We start from the raw sequence: 17027 nt of genomic DNA on the forward strand, positions 1-17027 counted from the left end.
GTAAAGATAGAAATCCACCATGATTCTAAGCGACATTCCAACACATGTAGTCCTTACAGCCGACTTCCCTAGAAACAGTCCCCAGTTGGGTTTTAATTCAATCGGGTGCTGGTTTCGGCCGGCTCCCAGTGGAGGTCCCGTGGCCAGAAGCAGCTAGATCAGGGATGTGAAGGGGATCACATTAGATCAATCAGGAAGAACTCTCACATGGGAGTCTTAAGATTGGCAGCTGTCCTGGTGACTTAGGTGGCTGTCCCATGCCCAAGATAGATGACTTTGTATAAGGACAGCAGTAAAAAGAGGGCATCAAGTTTCTGGGTCTTACCACCATCTGGCAAGGGTACTCACTTCCAGCCAAAAGGCAGGCTTTCTCCTCCCCGTAGAGTAGCCACAGGCTAGAGGTTTGGAGCCTGAGCAATCGGCGTGAAAGTGTTCCAGTAAGACCGTACTCCTTGAAGGGCCCCTGAAAGGAGAGTAAAGGAAGAGAGAAAGTGCTCACCAACTTTGCACTGAAGCTCAGAGTTCAGATGTAAAGACTCAAAGCCCCACGTTTGGGCACCATATGATGGGGTTTTGGAATACAGTTGAGGTTTGGTGGGGTGAGGTCCGGAGCCGACGACCAAGAAGGAATTCTTGAGACGTCCTTGGTGCAAAATGGTGGTTTATTAAAGTATGGGGACAGAACCCGTGGGCTGAAAGAGCTGCTCCCTGTGGTGAGTAATCTGAATCCGGGGCTGTGGGTGGTGCGGGCTCCCCTTTTTGGAAATCTCCTCCCTAACCTAAGGTCATTGCTTTGAGGCAATTTGAAACAATAGGCTCTTGTGGGAGGCAAAATTTTATCAGCATTTATTAATTTATCCAAATATGGGTAAATGTGTGAATTCCTGGAATTTAGCAGTGAACAAAAGGAAAAATTTCTCCCCTCATGGAACTTCCATTCCCATGGGAGGAGACAGATAATAAACATAAGTTAAAAACATAGCGAATCAGGGGTGCCTGGGTGGCGCATTTGGTTAAGTGACTGACTCTTGGTTTCAGCTCAGGTCGTGATCTTGGAGTCGTGGGATTGAGCCCCACATCGGATTCCATGCTCAGCTTGAAGTCTACTTAAGACTCTCTCTCCCTCTCCCTCTGCCCCTCCCCCTGCTCTCTCCCTCTCTCTCTCAAATAAACAAATCTTTAAAAGATATATAATGCATCAGATAGTGGTAAGAGCTACAGAATAATAATAACAGGGAACTTGGGATGTTGGTGGTGCTCTTCAGGTAAGATGTTAAGGACTCAGAAAGTGTGACATTTAGGCAGAGTCTTTTTTTTTTTTTTAAAGATTTTATTTATTTATTTGACAGAGAGAGACACAGTGAGAGAGGGAACACAAGCAGGGGGAGTGGGAGAGGGAGAAGCAGGCTTCCCGCGGAGCGGAGCCCGACGTGGGGCTCGATCCCAGGACCCTGGGACCATGACCTGAGCCGAAGGCAGACGCTTAACCGACTGAGCCACCCAGGCGCCCCTAGGCAGAGTCTTAAGCTGAGGAATAAGCTGGGTGGATGGCTGGGGGCAGAGAATCAGTGCAAAGGCCCTGGGGTGAGAGGATGTGTGATGTGCTAGAGGTGAGGCTAGGAGGCTGAGGGAGCAAGGCCAGGAGTATGAGGCTCTGCTTTGGCAGAGCCGAGAACTTTCAGCAACCTTATATTCTAAGACTGCTGCTTTGCTGCCCCCGGAAGAGCCAACTTCAGTTTAGGACATAGAAGCAGTTGACTTTGCACTTCTTTTAGCAAAGCTGTGTTCCCCTCCACCTCTGCTTGCAGGCTGACCTGCTCCACTCTGGCTGGCCCCCATCCATCCTTCTCTCAGGGGACATGACCCAAACAGCTGCAAGTGACCAGCAGTTAGTTCAGATTAAGCAAATAGTCAAGGAAGGGAAGTTCTTGTGTATAGGATGCCAACTAATAGATGGGAAAAGAATAAGAGATTGAGAACATCACGATTTTTCAACCCTCGATGAAAGCGTGGCCCTGAGCCATAATCATCATTGGTTGCTAACCGAGTTCTATGAAGAGTTAAGAGGGTCTTTAAAACGGATGGGTCAGGCTGATGCCCCCAAATGAGCCCAGTGATCAATCTTTTTTTTTCTTTTTAAGGATTTTATTTATTTATTTGAGAGAGAGAATGAGGGGGGGAGGGTCAGAGGGAGAGGCAGACTCCTGGCTGAGCAGGGAGCCCGATGTGGGACTCGATCCTGGGACTCCAGGATCATGACCTGAGCCAAAGGCAGACACTTAACCAACTGAGCCACCCAGGTGCCCCCTGCCCCCACCCACCCCCCAGTGATCAATGTTATCACTCAAGGTAGGGCCAGGTACTGTGTGTGTGTGTGGTATGATGCGGTGAGAGGTGCTATGGGAGTACCTGTGAATCCTCTTCCAAAAAGAACAGAGGGGTGCCTGGGTGGCCCAGTTGGTTAGGTGGCTGACTCTTGGCTTCGGCTCAGGTCATGATCTCACCATCGTGAGATCAAGTCCCGAGTCAGGCTCTCAGCTCAGCGAGGAGTCCGCTTGGGATTTTCTCTCTCCCTCCCTTCCTCACCGTGCTCTGACTCAGGCACCTGCATGCACATGCACTCTCTCTCTCAAATAAATAAATAAATAAATAAATAAATAAATAAATAAATAAAATCTTAAAAAAAAAACAAAAAAGAAAAGAAATTGAATCGAAATCAGCTTGTAAATCTAACCACTGGTTCATAGGGAATGTGGGGAGAAAGCAGGGCATGTTACACCATCCGTCAAGTCCAGAATGTGAGGAATTCAATTCTAGAAGACAAATAAGCGATTATGTCACCCAATAACATAGCATGATAAAAATAGAGATAAGGAGAAGTGTTCTAAATTAAAAGAAGTAAAGAAGTAGAAGCCTTACCAATCAAATGCAATATGTGGAGCTTGTGTATGTCCTGCTTAAAATAAAGCAAACAGAAAAGACCTATCTTAGGGGCACCTGGCTGGCTCAGTTGGAATAGCATGAGACGCTTGATCTTGGGGTCATGGGTTCGAGCCCAACATTGGGTGTAGAGATTACTTAAAAAGGGAAATTACTTGGGCGCCTGGGTGGCTCAGTTGGTTAAGCGACTGCCTTCGGCTCAGGTCATGATCCTGGAGTCCCGGGATCGAGTCCCGCATCGGGCTCCCTGCTCGGCAGGGAGTCTGCTTTTCCCTCTGACCCTCCTCCCTCTCATGCTCTCTGTCTCTCATTCTCTCTGTCTCAAATAAATAAATAAAATCTTTAAAAAAAAAAAAAGGGAAATTACTTAAGGGAAATTTGAGTGGATATTAGATGATAAAAAAACTGTTGATTTCTGTGTGTTAATGGGGTGTGTGTTTTATAAACTTACCTTTCAAGACATGCTGACATATTTACATGTAAAATTATACGTCTGAAATTTTCTTTGAAATATTCTAACAGGGCGCCTGGGTGGCTCAGTCAGTTAAGCGACTGCCTTCGGCTCAGGTCATGATCCTGGAGTCCCTGGATCGAGTCCCGCATCGGGCTCCCTGCTCGGCGGGGAGTCTGCTTCTCCCTCTGACCCTCCTCCCTCTCATGCTCTCTGTCTCTCATTCTCTCTCTCAAATAAATAAATAAAATCTTTAAAAAAAAAAAAAAGAAATATTCTAACAAAAAAATTTTAAAAAACGCAAAACATGAGGTGTATCAATGAAACAAGGGTTGCAAAGTTTTTTATAATGTATTGGAGCTGGGTGTATGTGAGTGCTGTGGACAGAATTGTGTCCCCCAAAACTCATGATGAAGCTCTAACTACCAAGTGACTGTATTTGGAGATGGAACTTTAATAAGACGGTTAAGGTTAAGTGAGATCACTTAACCTGACCCTACAGAATCAGTGTTCTGGAAAAGACTCTAGAGAGCTTTCTCACTGTCTCTCTCTGAAATGCTTCCTCTGCCTCTCCCTCCTTCCCTGTTCCTTCTCCCTCATCTCCTTCCTCTCTTCCTCCTCAGGTCCAGAAATTTTATTTCAAGACTTTATTTTATTTATTGGGGGAGGGGTGGGCAAAGGGAGAGAGAGAATCTTAAGCAGGCTCCATGCCCAGTGCCAGGGAGGAGGCTGAAGGGGCGCTACCTCACAACCCTGAGATCATGACCTGAGCAGAAATCAAGCACCCCATGCTTAACCACTGAGCCACTCAGGTGCCCCTTATTTTTTTGTAAATATTTATGTATTTATATATTATTTATGTTTGTACGTATGGAATCTCTATGCCCAAGGTAGGGCTTGAACTCACAACCCTGAGATCTAGAGTTCCATGCTCCAGAGACTGAGCCAGCCAGGTGCCCCAAGAAAATGTTTCTTTTAAAAACAGTTCCTGACTTAAGCAGCACACAAAATCAAAGTGCATGGTTGTTTTCCTTCAACCTTCATCTTTTAGGACTGCTGAGATCTGCTTCTTCAGGCATCTTTTTTTTTTTTAAGATTTTATTTATTTGATAGCGCGAGACAGTGAGAGAGGGAACACAAGCAGGGGGAGTGGGAGAGGGAGAAGCAGGCTTCCCGCCGAGCACGGAGCCTGACGTGGGACTCGATCCTGGGACTCCAGGATCATGACCTGAGCCGAAGGCAGTCGCTTAACCAACTGAGCCACCCAGGCGCCCCGTGTCTGGTATCTTTAATTTGACCCTATCTTTTCAAGGCTTATCCATTTGTAGTGTATCAGGACTTCACTCCTTTATATGGCTGACTAATATTCCACTGTTTGAATGTCTTAGTAGCTCAGACTGCTATGACAAAACACCATAGACTGGGGGGCTTGAACAACAGACCAACAACAAAACAATGTTCCACTCATAGCATTCTACTCCTGGCCCCTCCCCCAATCCATGTTCTTCTTCTTTTTTTTAAAGATTTTATTTATTTATTTGACAGAGAGAGAGACAGCGAGAGGGGGAACACGAACAGGGGGAGTGGGAAAGGGAGAAGCAGGCTTCCCACTGAGCAGGAGCCCGATGCGGGGCTCGATCCCAGGACCCAGAGATCATGACCTGAGCCGAAAGGCAGACGCTTAACGACTGAGCCACCCAGGTGCCCCCCAATCTATGTTCTTATCACATGCAAAATACATTCATTCGGTATCAAAAGCACCCAAATTCTTAACTCATTCCAGCATCAACTGCGAAGTGTTAAGTCCAGAGTTTCACATGAGACCATCGTCTTAATCAGATACAGGTGAGATTTGTGGTATGATTCATCCTGAGGCAAAATTCCTCTCCAGCTATGAACCCGTAAAATCAGATAAGTTACGGGTTTCCAAAACCCAGAGTGGTAGACAGGCATAGGATAGACATTTCTTTTTTTTTTTTTTTTAAGATTTTATTTATTTGAGGGAACACAAGCAGGGGAAGTGGGAGAGGGAGAAGCGGGCTTCCCGCTGAGCAGAGAGCCTGATGCGGGGCTCGATCCCAGGACCCCGGGATCATGACCTGAGCCGAAGGCAGACGCTTAACGACTGAGCCACCCGGGCACCCTAGGATAGACATTTCTATTCCCAAAGGGAGAAATCAGAAAGGAGAAAGGGGCGATGAGCCCCAAGCAAGTCCAAAACTTAGCAAGACAAATTCCAAGAGATATTAAGGCTCAAGAATAATCCTCTTCGGTTAGATACTCTGACCTCTAGACCAACAAGGGCCGCAGTCCCACTCCCAGGACCCACTGGGGTGCATGCTCTATGGACTGAATCAGCCAGGCACCCCATTCTTGCTCATAGCTGCATAGCAGCATGACCTGGTCCTGTAGGATCTCAGAATCCAACAGCCTTCCTTCGTGTGGTCCTGCTACTTCTGTTCCCTTTAATATCCTCTCTTCCTGACTTCTGTTGAGATGGTTGATTAGGTCCATGGTTCACACCCACACCAATCTTGTCAAATGGCCAGGGAGCCACATCCTTGATGTTTTCTTTTTAATAACACACTTTCTTGTTTGTTGTAATATGGACAAGCTGAGACTTTTCCAAATCTTCAAGTTCTCATTCCTTCTTACCTAGCAATCCTTCTTCAATTCCTCTCTTTCCTCTCATGTTTTACTCCAAGCAGTCTGGAGGAACCAAGCCGCCCCTTCAACACTTCACCTAGCAATCTCCACAGCTAGATATCCAACAATTCCATCACTCTTCGACAAAACACTAGAACCAACGCACAATTCAGCCAAGTTCTCGCCACTTTATAACAAGGATTGCCTTTTCCCCATTGTCCAAAAACGTGTTCCTCATTTCTGTCTGAGACCTCATCAGAATGATCTTGGCCACTCATGTTTCTACCAACATTTTGCCCATGAGAAGGTGGAGGCTTTCTCTCCAGCTTGCCTCTCTCCTTCCTACGCTCTCACAGAATCGCCGTGAGCCGTCCCTTTATGGCAGGCAGTCTGAACTTCTAGTGTGCACCTCTAATCTCCTCCAGCATCTTCCCGTTACAGCTTCAAAGCCATTTCTGCTTTTGTAGGTATTTGTTGCAACAGTACCCCACCCATCAGATTTATTTATTTATTGAGAGAGAGAGAGCAAATGAGAGAGAGTATGAACAGGGGGCAGGGAGAGGGAGAAGCAGGCTTCCCCGCTGAGCAGGGAGCCCAACACGGGACTCGATCCCAGGACCCTGAGATCATGACCGGAGCCGAAGGCAGACGCCCAACTGACTGAGCCACCCAGGCACCCCAGGACCAGTTCTCTCTTAATCAGCTTGGACTGCTATAACCAAATACCATAGACTGGGAGGATTGAAACCACAGACATTTATTTCTCATAGTTTAGGAGGCTGGGAAGTCCAAGATCAAGGTGGCAGATTGAGTGCCTGGTGAGAGCCTGCTTCCTGGCTTATAGACAGCAGGATTTTCACTTTTCATTGCTTCTGATGTTCTTTGTGACCCAAAATATATGGAGTGTTTTCCCATACTAACAACCAATTCTCGGATTCTCTGACACTCACTAGGTGTACAACAGTTCAGCTCAATTCTGATATTATCTACGTGGAGTGAGCGTCAGACTCTACAGGTTAAAGGGCTCGGTCCTACAAGACTGCCTCTACTTCCCATGCCAACTGCAAATGGGGTGCCCAGGCTGCCTACACTTTGCCCAACTGACTACAAATTTGGAGGTTCCTATGACAGCTGCCTAGAATGACTCACAGAGCACAGGAAAGCACTCTACTTACTATTACTGGTTTGTTAGAAATGATACAACTCAAGGACGGCCGAATGGAAGAGATGCTTAGGGCTGGGTACTGGGAATGACAGGCTGGCATGCCTGGTGTATTATCCTCCCAACACTTTTTTTTATAATGATTTTTTTTAAAGATTTTATTTATTCATTTGACAGAGAGATGGCGAGAACAGGAACACAAGCAGGGGGAGTGGGAGAGGGAGAAGCAGGCTTCCCGCTGAGCAGGGAGCCCGATGTGGGGCTTGATCCCAGGACCCTGGGATCATGACCTGAGCCGAAGCCAGACGCTTAATGACTGAACCACCCAGGCGCCCCCTCCCAACACTTTCATGCGCTCACCAGTCTGGAAGCTCTCCAGAACCTCATTGTTCAAGAGTTTTTACAGAGCTCCAGCTCCAGTCCCCCATCTTCTCCTGGAGATCGGTGGGTGGAACAGAGGGTTCCCAGCCTCTAGTAAAGTGTTTAGTCTTCAGGGAGCTGCCCCCATCCTGAGGCTATCTCTGGGACCCACTGCAAGTCACTTCTTTAGCATAAACTTAGATGTGCTCAAAATTGGCCCCTTAGGAATGATGATAGACACTCCTATCATTCAGGAAATTCCAAGGGTTTTAGGAACGTTGTGCCAGGAACCAGGGGCAGAGACTAAATATATATTTTTATATCACACTGTTTTAACCTCAGTTTGGAAAGGCGTTTTGGAACCGAGACAGGAAAACTATAGGGACCCCATGAAAAACTTTTTTTTTTCACTCCTTTTCCTGCTTCTATTTTTGTTAGGACTTACGCCCCCGCCTTACGCATGCCTTATAGCACAGATAATGTATGTCCTCCTTGTAAAGGACTAGGATTTAACAATTTCTTCCAGCACAATAGATAACATCCAAGGAGTGACCAGGCAGCATCATCATGAACGTTTTCCAGACCACTGACTCACCAAGAGCCCTGTCTCCAGGGCTTAAGTAACTTATGGAGAATGCCTAAAACTTGTCTTTTTTCCTGGACGCCTGAGAAGACATGTCACCAGATCACAATCCTCAATGAAAAACCTGGATCCCAAGTAAAGACAAGACTTGTTTCTTTTTCTTTCTGGTCTCCCAGATGCCCTATCCATATCTACACTCTCTATATATCTTTAATAAACTCTGCTCTCACTTCCTCTTGTCTGGTCCTGCCAGACCTCCCTCTAGGTCCTCAGACCCAGCCAGACTGCATCAGAACCATCCAGAAAACAAGTGAAGGATCTCTGTCATCTTAAAATGCAAGAGGCTGGGGCACCTGGGTGGCTCAGTCGGTTAGGCATCTACCTGCAGCTCCAGTCACGGTCCCAGAGTGCTGGGATCAAGCCCCATGTCAGGCTCCCTGCTCAGTGGGGAGTCTGCTTCTCCCTCTCCCTCTGCTCCTTCCCATGCTCGTGCTCTCTCACTTGCTCACTCTCACAAGTAAATAAATAAAATCTTTAAAAAAAATGCAAGAGACTACCTTCATGGTGTTTTATTATAGTTAACTATTGGAAGCATTTTGTCACAATTGCTTAGACTGAATTCAATTCAGCAGACATTCAAAGAGACTCAGTAGGTTTAGAGAATATGAAACAAAAGCCATGAAAAATGAATGACAAATTCAATAGAAATTATTCTGCCATTAAGAAGTGAATTATAAAAAAAAAAAAAAAAGAAGAAGTGAATTATAACAACAAAAAAAAGAATTTTAAGTCATACCAAAAGCAGTAATTCATTATGACAATTCATGTTGAATAAGTGTGATGAATAAGTTCTGGCATTGTTTGATAATCCAATGAATGGCAAGGGGTGAATGAAAAGATTTAAATTTTTGTTAATTTGCATAAAATATGCCAATGAGTTTATATGAAACATAACACATCACGACGACAGCAAAACCAAACTGGTTGATGCATGTCATCAATTCAGAGCATTACCACTAAGCACAGGGTAAAAAAAAATTGAAATGCCCGGAAATCTTGCAGTTCATCTCTGAAGCTTCATGGAAATAGCCACAAATTTAAAAACAGTCCTAAAAATACATGTCCTTACCAATAATGAGGGGTTATTTTTATTTATTTATTAAAGATTATTTATTTATTTATTTGACAGCAAGAGAGGGAATACAAGCAGGGGGAGTGGGAGAGGGAGAAGCCGGCTTCCTGCTGAGCAGGGAGCCCGATGCGGGGCTCAATCCCAGGACCCTGGGATCATGACCTGAGCCGAAGGCAGACGCTTAATGACTGAGCCACCCAGGCGCCCCTATTTATTTATTTTTTAAAGGTCTTATTTATTTTTGAGAAAGAGACAGAGCATGAACAGGGGGAGGGGTAGAGGGAGAGGGAGAAGCAGACACCCAACTGAACAGGGAGCCCAATGTGGGGCTTGATCCCAGGACCTTGGGATCATGACCTGAGCCCAAGGCAGATGCTTAACTGACTGAGCCACCCAGGCGCCCCATTATTTTTATTTTTAAATAATCTCTACACCCAGTGTGGGGATTGAATTTACAACCCTGGGATCAAGAGTCACACACCCTACCAACTGAGCCAGCCAGGTGCCCCACCAATAATGAGTTTTGAAGCAAAAACACACTTTCCAGAAACTACCAATAATAACAAGTAAGTTTTGTTCAACCATACTGGCAGAAAGATTAATTTTTGAACCTAAAAATTATCTTATGAAATTGTCATATGGAGAGGCAAAGCTGCAGAAAGAATTAGTATAGAGGCAGTTAATAAAATTGTTTTTCTGAATTTTTAAGTTTCTTTTTTCATTCTAAATATTCATACTTGAAACTAATTTTGTATTCATTTTCTTAAAGGAGACCCCTCCTCCCAATTCATCCCTCAGGTGCTACAAAACCTGGGTCCATCCCTGCACTGGTACTATCTAAAATAGCATCTCACTAATACTATTTATTTAGCCACTTATTTCTCAGAAAAAGTTGTCTAAAACCTACTGAGGTGGATGATGGGACTTTTGGTAAGAAGGTATCTATTTGGTTCTGCTGAAGGTAACTCTACCCAAGCTCCAGATGTGAAATCCATGACATGTGACCAAGACTAAGTCCCGTGTCGCTTCCTGTTTTCGCATGTGGTCCAAGGTGATCTAATCTGAGTGGGTTTTAGGATTCTAGCTGGGAATTATGGGAAAAGATGATAGCTCTTCTTTGCAGGGCTTGGATGAGGAAATATGTTGTGGCCCAGGGGCCATTTGAACACCCTGAAGGAAGCCAGCCAGGAAAAGCAAGGGATATGGCAGAAAGCAGAGAGAGAGAACCAAGAAGAAACTTGGGTCCACTGTTCAGCCTCAGAACAAACGTGACCTGAAAGTCTACTTTTGGACTCTAGTTCTGTAAATCAGTAAGTAAGACCCATTCATTGTTGACAAGCCAGTTTGAGGTGTGCTTTTCTTTTCAAGATTTTATTTATTTATATTAGAGAGAGAGAGAAAGTGTGTGCACGGGGGCAGGGGGAGGGGTAGAACAGGAGGGAGAGGGAGCAAGAAAATCTCAAGCAGACTCCATGCTGAGTGTGGAGCCCGATAGGGGGCTAAATCCCACGACCCTGAGATCATGACCTGAGCCAAAACCAAGAGTCACATGTTCAACCAACTGAGCCACCCAGGCGCCCCATACGTGTGCTTTTCTTTTACTTGCACAGAAGGTGTCCTAAAAATGAAACACAGTGTAGTTACAGAGAAGCACCTGGGAAATCCTAAGCATTATTGAATATAAACTGTGAAAAATAGGCAGGAACTGATTCTCATGTTTCCTAGTCTCTTTGCCTTAATTTGTATGACCCAAATACTGATAAGGGTAATGATCATGATAAAAATACAGATATGTTCTCAATACAGGAACATGTGGTGAGGAATGCAAATATGACCAAATAAAATCCTTCAAGCCACGGTTTCCACTCTGCGTGTCATGCCTTGTTTGTTAGACCGGTAGGTACTTGGGTGTTGTTACATTATTCTTTGCACCTTTTTGTTTATCTAAAATATTTCTTAAGTAAGTAAAAAACACTTTGGGTTTAAACAATCATGCTCTGCCAATGGGAAGAGACTCAAAACCCCGTGAAGTATTCATGGTAAGTGTTATCCCTGTTTTACAGATGAGGGACACCGAGTTACAGAAAGGGAAAGTGATTTCCTAGGAGGGTCACGAAGTGGGTTAGTGATAGAGCTGAGAGTAGAACCATAGGCTTTAACCTCTATACGAAACATCTTCTGGATTGGTTTAATGTTCTCGTAATGGCGGTCGGTATTAATGTCCTTTGATGTAGATGATCCGATCTTTCCACTGTAGACACTAGGAATCCACAAGATTGGATAAGAGTCAGGCAAGACTCACATTCAGAAGTGAGCGTCTCAGCTAAGTACACATATCTTTGGTAGTGAAAGATGGGTCTAAGTGGGGAAGGGTATGGTGTATGAAGAAAGGCTGAAAAGTGCTATTCACTAAAAGGAAAGTTGAAAAACTAGGCAATAATAATAAAACACTTCTATAATGCTTACTATGGGTCAAGCAATTTTCCAAGTACTTTACAGAGATCAACTCATTTAATTTTCACATATATGAAATAGCTACTGTTCTTACTCCCATTTTATAGATGGGCAATTTATTTATTTATTTTTAAAGATTTTATTTATTTGAGAGAGAGAGAATGAGAGAGAGAGAGCATGAGAGGGAAGAGGATGAGAGGGAGAAGCAGACTCCCCGCTGAGCAGGAAGCCCAATGCGGAACTCGATCCCGGGACTCCAGGATCATGACCTGAGCTGAAGGCAGTCGCTCAACCGACTGAGCCACCCAGGCGCCCTATAGATGGGCAATTTAGACCCTGGGTATTGCGATTTGTAAGCAATATATATCTGGTCATTCAGATGACCAAAATAGATTTCTTATATATATTCGGTCTTCATTCACAGTTCTGGCTCACAGCTCCCCAAACCTAAGTGTTGAGTGTGATAAATGTGTCTTTTGTTGCATTAATGAAGGTGACGTTTGGATCTCACCCAAAGTGGAAGGCTGGTTACCAGGGTGGCCAACCATGTGATAGGAGGGCTGGAAATTTCAGTCCCAGCCCCCGACCTCCAGGGAGGGGAGAGAGACTGGAGGTTGAATCAGTCAAGTCAATCCTGACTATGCAATGAAGCCTCCATAAAAACACAAAAGGACTGGGTTTGGAGAGCTCTTGGGTTGGTGAACACATGGAGAGTAGGAAGGATGGTGCTCCGGGGGCCGGGGTGGGGCATGGAAGCTGTGTGCCCTTTCCAAAGACCTCGCCCTGTGCATCTCTTCATCTGGCTGTTGATTTGTATCCTTTATGATATCCTTTAATAAACTGCTAAACATGTTTCCCTGAGCTCTGTGAGTTTCTCTGGTAAATTAGAGGAACCTGAGGAGGTGATTGTTGGAATGTCCTATCTGTAGCTGGTTGAGTCAGAGGCACAGGCAGCAGCCTGGGGCTTGCAACTGGCATCTAAAGTGTTGGGGCAAGGGTGTGGGGCTGGGGGGGCAGTCTTGAAGGACTGAACCCTTAACCTGTGGAATCTGATGCTATTTCTGGCAAATGGTGTCAGAATGGATTTGAATTGTCAGACACCCTACTGATGTCTGAGAATTGCTTGGGTCGTGTGTGTGGGAACACCTCCTCCCACATCAGAATTGGGTCCGGGACCCCCCCCCAAAAAACCATGAATTGTCTTACGTTAAGAAACTTGCTCAAGGTCACAGTAAAATGGGGAAGTGAGTTTGAAATCAGGTAATCTGGTTCCAGAGTACGTATTTGTAGTCCCATGCTGAACATACATAATATGTGCCATGTCATGAATCATTTTATCTTGGATAAACCCTGGTGCTTCATAAAATGTTGCACCTTTGTTCCTCATATTTGTTTCTCCTCTTACTTCTGCTGTTTGGGCCATCAGAACACCAGGTAACTATTTCTATAGAGAAAACTTTTCTTTCTTTCTTTTCTTTTTTTTTAAGTAGGTTCCACGCCCAACATGGGGCTTGAACTCACCACCCTGAGATCAAGAGTTGCATGCTCTACCGACTGAGCCCGCTGGGTGCCCTGAGAAAACTTTCATGTCTTCATTCCTTCAATATACCGTGTCTACTACGTGCTCATGTGTGCTGGTTGTTTGGAGCACAGGGATATTTAACGTTTCTAGTGAGTTCTGCTTTGCAGATTCCAAAGCTCCCTACATACAGCAGTCTCATCCCCTTATTCCAGGTCACTGCTCCCAAATTCAGAGGTGTGGGTTTTGACTGTAGAAGCAAGGTGAGGAAAGAACTTGACAACAAGGAAGCTGAAAACACAACTCCCCCATCTTTGGATACTGTGAGTTACATGTTCTTTCTCAAGGCTTCACATGGCAGCTTCACCCCATCATCTCCCAGACTAGGGCATGACCTCCAGGTAAAAATGTGCCAGAATCTGGTTTGTTTAAGATTTATTTATCTGAGAGAGAGAGAGAGAGAGAGAAAGAGAGAGCACGAGTGGGGGGAGGGGCATAGGGAGAAAGAGAATCCACAAGCATACTCCCCGCTGAGCCTGGAGCCTGACGCGGGGCTTGATCTCACGATGCTGAGATCATGACCTGAGCCGAAACCAAGAGTGGGCCTCTTAATTGACTGAACCACCCAGGCGCCCCTAGATTCTGTTTTTGATCTGCCAACCATGTAGGTCAAATCAATAACATGGTTAAGGTCACTATTATAGATGTCCATTATACCTCAATAAGGCTGAAGTTAAAAAAAAAAAAAAAAGCCTGTCCCCCAAAGTAGTCCTGGTTCAGAAATGTATGAGCTCAGTGCTTCTGCTGTTCATAAAGAAACTTCACAGACTTTGACTCTGTCTAGGTCTCTCGTGTTTTGGCTCCGAGAAGCACTGATCAAAGATCTTTCTATGAAATCATTACCAGATGTTGGCCCCTTCAGACAACTAGCTGGACAGGCCCATCTTTAGCAAAGGAATGTCTCCTAGCAGGCACCTCCATTATCTATCCCTTCTGAATGCACTTAAAAGAAAAACAAAAAAGAAACAAATAAACAAAAAAACAAAGGAAGAGAAGATGGGAGAAGGAGGAAAAACAGCATTTCAATTTTACTGGTAATAAAAATGTAATTTCTTGGAATGTGACTTGTGTTTTTGAACATTTTAATGGCTTTATTGAATTATAATTTACACACCATAAAATCCACCCATTATAAGTGTAGTCTGATAATTTTTAATAAATTTATACAGTTGTGCAACCATTCCCACATACCCTGACATTCCAGAGAACATCCATCACTCCAGAAAGTTCCTTCCAGCTTGTTTGCCGACTATTGTTATTTTATAACCTTTTTGTTTGGAGTCTCAGACAGTGAACTCAGTGAATATACTTATAATGGATGCTTTTTATATTCACTTTGTTTCTGCCCAGGGCAAGAATCCCTACTTTATTTCCCCTGAGATCTTTTGTAGGATACTATTTCCCCGAATTTTCTTACCCTCCCTTCATTTGAAAGGTTTTAGTTCTCCACAGATGACAGGTTTACTTTTAATATTTACTCAGTGTGCTCTTAGCATTTAATTATATCTTTGGGGTGCAACACTTTGGGCCCTTTGCAAAATAGTCTTCTAATCAATAACAACAAACCAGCTTTTGGTTGTGTGTGAAAAGAACAGCTACATTCCCAGCCCTATTCATGCTATGAAAATGTTTTCTGCAAATGTAAGAATCACCAGTCATGAAATTACAGGATAACCTTTTTTTTTTTTTTTCATGAAGACATGTAGATTTATCTCACCACTTTGAAAAGTGCTTATCTTAATATTGAGACTGGCAGGGCAGATTCTGGTGTTGGCAGCCCCTAGAACAATGAGTGCTGACAGAGGGCGTTGAGCCCCAAGCCTTAGACTGAGCCCTGTACCTTGTTATTCCTGAATCTGGTGGACATTGTGGTTGCCTCCCTAACATCCATTTTGTCCTTTTCCCATTTTGTTTCAGCCACAGGCTTAGAATGGGATTGGCCACCCAGGTCTGAGAGAGGGCTGTGATTGGTTTGATCGTGGTTGGCATTTCCCACATCCCTAGTGATTGGTTCAGGGTTGGGTAACGGGAGCACAGTTGACCCATTCAGAGTGAAGGATTTTTATTTATTGTTGGCAGGAAGAAATTTCATTCTCCCTCTATTCCCCATTCCCTGCTTCCCACTTTTTCTTCAAGTCAGGTGGGTCAATAAAGTCCTTTAGTATCTAACACGGTTTGAGTTGGACTTGCTACTTGCTTCGGAAGGAGTCCTTGTGGACATGCCTTACAGTAACATTGTAAGTATTATTATCCAAATTTCATAGATTAAAAAATTGAAGATTGGAGAAGCTTAATTTGCCTAAAATTTGCTTAAAGTCGACATGATTCTAGGGCCCACATAATTTACTATTGTGCTTTAGTAGTTCTCCTGACTTGTGTAAGTACTCCTGTTTTCTGCACATTGAATGATGCTGGATAGCATCACCAGATTGAACAAACAAGATATATATATTCCCAATATTAAATATATAACTTGGGGTGCAAGCACATGAATATAAATAAACTAAGAAACTTTCTATTCAAGCACATGAATATAAATAAACTAAGAAAAATATGAGAAATTGCCAGGAAAAAAAAATAATTCCATTATAATGAAGACACTGTTGTTTTCAAGTCAAGAAAAAAGGGATGCATATGCTTAGGTGTGCCAGGATACAAAACCAAAAATATTCACGACAACATTGTTTATAACTGCCAAAATCTGGAAAGAATAAGATGGGCTCTTTTCCACCCCGGCTGCCTAAGGATAGCCTGCCATCATGAATGATGCAGTCAGTGTCTGGATGGAAGTTCATGACCAACCACTACTTCAGCAGAAACAATCCTTCATCCTGCGAAAGTGAGGTACATAAAAGAAATTCGGGGGAAGCTAGCCAAAACGTACAAGACCACACCAGATGTCATCTTTGTATTTGGATTCAGCACCCATTTTGATGTGTTGCAGGACAGCTGGCCTCAGCATAATTTACAATTTCTTGGATTAGAGAAAACAATAAAATGAACCCAACCCTGATTTGCAAGACATGGGCTGTATGAGAAGAAAAAATCTCAAGGAAATGGTGAACTTTTACACTAAAACAGAAGGAGGAAAGTCAGGGGCATTGAAAAGGCCAATGTTGGCGCTTGCAACAAGCAGGAACAATTCTGCAACCATTGCACCGTGTTTCACAGAGCAGATTAACAAGCTGAAAAAATGTAAAAAGGGTAAAATGGATGAATAAGTTGTGGCATACAATTCGTGCAATGGAATATTTTACAGCAATAAACATGCATAGACTATGCAAGCCAAATAAAATAACATGGATGAATCTCATAATGTTGAACAACAAAGAGGTTATAGAAAAAGACTATAGAATAATTTCATTTATAAACACTTCAGAAATGGGCAAAACATATAGTATATTGTTTGGGGATGCACACATCAATGGTAAAATTATGAAGAAAAGCAAGGAAATAATCACTATGGGAGTTAGGATGGTGACCCTCTAGACACAAGGGACAGGGTTGTGAAGGTAAGTGGGTGACTATGGTCTGGCCACACTATTTCTTTGACAAAGGTGGTGAATATACAGGTTTTACTCTATGATAACTTTTGTGCACACTTCTGTATGTGCTATATTTCACGATGAAAGGGTTTTTTTTTTGTTTTGTTTTGTTTTCCCCCAAAGGATAGGATATCCTTAGAGAAACAGTTAAGAATTAAAAATCTTCCTGTGGGGG

General features: G+C 43.8%; 1 long non-coding RNA gene across 2 annotated transcripts in view; it reads right to left on the bottom strand.

Annotated features, from left to right (window-relative positions):
* The window catches only part of LOC115945002 (uncharacterized), a 43074-nt gene that overhangs the window by 9986 nt on the left and 16061 nt on the right, over nucleotides 1–17027 (bottom strand). For both annotated transcript variants that reach the window (XR_014144495.1, XR_004079485.2), the window contains one exon: nucleotides 349–463. This is a non-coding gene — a long non-coding RNA (uncharacterized LOC115945002). The remainder of the gene's footprint in view (nucleotides 1–348; nucleotides 464–17027) is intronic.

This window comes from Leptonychotes weddellii, chromosome 4 (genome assembly GCF_054177405.1).
Source record: "Leptonychotes weddellii isolate Sample4059 chromosome 4, ASM5417740v2, whole genome shotgun sequence".
In the NCBI taxonomy this organism is placed as follows: domain Eukaryota; kingdom Metazoa; phylum Chordata; class Mammalia; order Carnivora; family Phocidae; genus Leptonychotes; species Leptonychotes weddellii.